Source organism: Pyxicephalus adspersus, chromosome 6 (assembly GCF_032062135.1).
Source record: "Pyxicephalus adspersus chromosome 6, UCB_Pads_2.0, whole genome shotgun sequence".
NCBI classification, from domain to species: Eukaryota; Metazoa; Chordata; class Amphibia; order Anura; family Pyxicephalidae; genus Pyxicephalus; species Pyxicephalus adspersus.
In genome coordinates, this window is record NC_092863.1 from 107,521,792 (window position 1) to 107,526,461 (window position 4,670).

General features: G+C 43.0%; 1 long non-coding RNA gene across 1 annotated transcript in view; it reads left to right on the plus strand.

The window, feature by feature from the left end:
• Positions 1 to 2,888, plus strand: part of LOC140332639 (uncharacterized) — a 6,652-nt gene extending 3,764 nt beyond the window's left edge. Inside the window, exon 2 of the long non-coding RNA XR_011921217.1 lies at positions 1,972 to 2,888. This is a non-coding gene — a long non-coding RNA (uncharacterized lncRNA). The remainder of the gene's footprint in view (positions 1 to 1,971) is intronic.
• Positions 2,889 to 4,670: the final 1,782 nt, after the last annotated feature.

Consider the following 4,670-nt stretch of genomic DNA (forward strand, 5'->3'; position numbering starts at 1 on the left):
GTGGGATCACATGGTGTCTCTATCTTATAGATCAGTGGGGTCACATGGTGTCTCTCCCATAGATCGGTGGGATCACATGGTGTCTCTATCTCATAGATCAGTGGGGTCACATGGTGCCTCTCTCACAGATCCAACGAAGAGTTAAATAACAGTTCTCCAACATCAGATGAGATCCAAGCTTGGCGCAGCTACCAATCCCTACGGTGAGATTCCTAGATTAGAGACAGAAGATGGTGAGATCTTTCCATATACTTTGCCTTCCCCCAGTGTCTTGTCATGGGTGTCATTACATTTGGTGAATCCCCAGGGAATACTGGTAGAAGGGAAGTCCTACTAATGGTTAGCAGCAGATGGTGTTAGAGTTAGCAGGCTGATGGTCAGATCATGTGCAGACTAACACATCCTAAACAGAGTGCAGGTTTAAGAAACGGGTAGACAGAGTGTAGACTGACAATGGCAATGAATACAGTACAATAATACAAAGAGACAAGCTCAGGACATATACACACCAAACAACCACAGCACTAATGAGCAGTGAGAGGCTGAAGGTTGAAGATTCACCAGCCAGTTTAAGAACTAACTGAGTCAGGTGTGCACAGTAGAGCTGCAGTGCTGAATAATGACCAGCAGATGGCAGAAGATCAAATATTAATTATCAGGGACTGACACCTCCCCTGAGCAGCATTGTTACTTCCCCCTGGATCCCTGCTCCTGGGAATGGCTTTATGGTCTCCTCTTTTCCAGCTTTGTAATGACCAGGACATCAGGCTGCAGTGGGGTCCTAGTCAGTGTTTGGCAGCAGGTTATTTACCTGCCAAGGTGTAGGTGCCAAGTCTGGTCATGTGATGTGTCAACCTAAACTTGTGTAAACAATCTGTCTATCCTAAGTAAAGCGGGAAAAATTACAGTTGGCTTTGAATTCACTAACACAAAAGTAGTATAGAGATACAGAGGTCTGACACTCAGATGCTTTGTGTTTGTTCTGAGTTTGAGAGTTCCTGAAGGAGGCCATAAACAGCATCTCTACATTTCTTATGACAGGTGCACTTTACCAATGTGTGCTACTTACTCCATGCTGCCATCAGCCCATCTTCCAGTCCACACTTCTCCCTGGGTTTGATAATGATTCAGGCCCACCCAGAATTCCTGTCTGGTCAGGGTCACCAGTCCCTGGATAAACATGGAATAGCAGTTAATTCCATAGATTATTATATAAGAATAAGATTAAGACAGTATGAATAATATAACAAATTTAAACCATAAGGTGTTCCCATTCACCCTGCATGGGGTCCCGGAGTCACTGCTCCCAGTGAAGTGACCTTATACCTAAGTAAAGCTGGGTGAGTATGGAGCTCCAATACTAAAGGTCTCGATGGTTGCACCTTGCAGACCCCACATTGCTCTGTGAATGGATCTTGGTGTGATAATGGGAGGACAGAATGCCATGCAGACCGCAGGTGGATGTGTTGGTGATATAACATTGCCTGGTAAAATGCTGCAACATTTTCAAAAACTCGACAAACCCATCTCCCCATAGGGCCTCTCATCTGATGGCTTGAGGTTTATTCATAAAGAGTTCCACAAGCTGCATTTTCTTGTTGCCCTGCGTTTCCATCTTCAGTCATTTGGTACAAAGGCACCATCATTTATTACGTTTCTGGCAATAGTGGGATATCTGCAATGTGAAATGTGCTAATTCAAGCCATGAAATTATGTAGAAGAACTTTCCCTTCAAATGCAGTCTTATCAAAAGACCATCGATGAGTGGTCATCATTCATTGGTAGAGGCCATGCTTGGGATATTGGTCGCATAGATTTTGTTCTATACTATACCCTATACACCTGTAGATAGATTGGCTTCAGTCTGGATTTCCATATCATGTCTGGAGCTAAGCCCGAGATAAAGGATGAAGTTTGTGTGCCAATCTCAATGCCATGCAATCTATAAACATAGGCTCTGATTTATTACAGATCTCCAAGACTGCAGGAAATAGAAAATCATGGAAGAACCTGGATGATCCTGAAAAACCTGGAATTGACTTCATAAAATTAATTTGCTATTACCAAAAATTTCAATTCTGGACCAGATTGATTCCAGCTATTATCTGGAATATTATCAGTAATGAAAGATATCATCTATTCACATATAATCTCCACAGTGATACTCAGAGCAGATATATTGGGCTGAACGTTTATAGATTGCCCCCATGAACAAGATGAGTTCAAGAAAAATTCTCAGCCAGATTCCCAAGCCCAACCAGATTTATTTACAATGATCCCGACACTGACCGGTAGGGGCTCCTCCTTCACCATGGCCAGTCTGGAGTCACGCTGTGCACAGTCTTTTTTACTATGGGATTGAGTCTTCTTATCCCCAGAGAAGAAATAACGTTTATAATCGAGGCTAATCCAAAAAGGAGGACACAGCGGAGACAGCCCTGTGATACGGAACAATAAAGAACGTCAGTAATAACAGACAGCTGGACACAGCAAAGACCATCCTGTAATATGAAGCATTTGAGACCGTCAGTAATGATAGAGACAGCTGGACACAGCAGAGACCACCCTATAATGGACCGTGAGTAATGATGTTACCTTGCTGAGTCCGATCTGTCTGGAGGTGAAACCTCACACATTGGTTGCATTGTTGGCTTCTGTTTATTGGCAGATCTGTTATCGGTTGTTCTTTTGACATGCGCAGAAGGGAAGTGTTACCAGTGGTACCCTCATCTCTCCTGCCTTCTCCTCCTGTGACACAAGCGGTAAAAGAATTCATTGACAATGTGCAGGGAGTGCAGTCTCCTGCTGTCATTCCTCCAATTATAATGATTTTTGTACAATACAATGCATTGAGTTGAACTCTTCAGGATATAAAATATTGCACTGTGGGGTTTCGTTGCACTGGTCATTATTTATTTTCCCCTGAGTGCCAAATCTGTGAAAGGGCTCATATTTGAATTGTCACTCCTTACTTATTCCCTGGCTTTATATGGCTCCCAGCTTTACCAAACATAAAAAATGTTTGAGGAAACAATATTGTAAGAATTTGTCAACCAGGAAACTATTAATCTCTACATCAGAGCAACAATTGCAGGAGCCATGAATACCCAGAAACCACTGGTCTTTCTTCATATCAAAATGTAATTAATATGAACAATTAGCCCCACCCCTGAGGAGTCTTTTACCTGTAACTCTGAGATTTATCAGCACTGACTGTAGAATGACGCACATCAACAGCAACACCATGAGCAGTGCGGGGATCAGACAATCAAACCGCGATGTTCCATGGGCCACATGATTATTTCTGTATTTTGCCAGGGTCTCATATCGAGCAGAGAATGATGGAGGAGTATTGATGGATAATGGTAGGGCCACATTCACATCCTCCACAGAGGTTTCAAAGACCACATGATCATAAATGGGTGATGGAGGCACCACATTCACATCCTTAATATCAGATTCTGAAAATACACAGAGAACATACAATTCATACATGAGAATGATGTAAGAAATCCCGATGAGTATAATATGAGTACCGGGGACCGGAGGGCATTAGCTGCTATATTACAATTGTTGTCTGACACCACTGGGCACCAATTATCTTTGGATTGCTGACTGGCAGGAATGATGGCAGTGGCACCCATTAAGGTCTCCCAATGACAATATCTATAGGGACTCAGCCAGGGCCACAAATATTGAGTCAACTGCTGATCGATTAGGTGACAGTTCTGTAACATTGATGGGACCACTGCTATGGAATCATTTTGACCCTAACCTATATGATGACGAGGTGTGCCACAGCCTTTTGCACTTTATTGGTAAATGCCACAACCAGTACATATATGTTGGTGCCGGACATTAGATGTGCTGGTATTGACCTTCCACCTACCCCACCCCCTGTCCCCTCTTGGTTCTCAGGCACATTGACTTGGAAAGTTTTCAGGTAAAATAAGTTATCACCCAATCCTGTGCCATCATTCTCATCACATTCCGGAAGGATCTGCTGGGTATAACTAACAACCAATAACTAACCCCAGTCTGACAATAACGGATTTCCCTTTAATAACAGAAAACCTGGAGCTCGGTGTGTTCTCTCCTTACAGGTAGAAGATTCATGATCTATTACTTTGGATGCCCTCCCCCAATCTCCTCTCTGACCTTCATTGGTCTATTTATACACCTGAAACTTTCGGATCCCTATGTGGGCTGCTGTTCTCATACAAACAATTTTCATCTGTTCCGAAAATGGAACTCCAATAAAAGTGTCTCATGGGGAGCTGTAATACGGAAGGTGCCCATAATGGGGGGAAATATTCACCGTGGATGATGAATAGGAAAATGACGTCCAGTATAACGGCAAACATATACAGCAATACAAATGTTGGGTTATTCATCACCCTGCAATGGCTCCATCCTGCATCACACAACCTCCATCACCGGGGCTGATTTACCATAAGAATTCAGGCTTTTTCATTACCAAGGTGAACAATCACTGTGCAAGGGACAATTCACAAGCTTAGTGAATGTGGTGATTATTCACTTTGTATAGAACACCCAATAACCTGCAGAGAAATGAATCCAGAGCAATTTACAGCCAGATATGTTATTATGGATCCTTGGGTGTGTTATACAAGCAAAGCCCCGGACAGTCTGTGGTACCTCTATAGGGG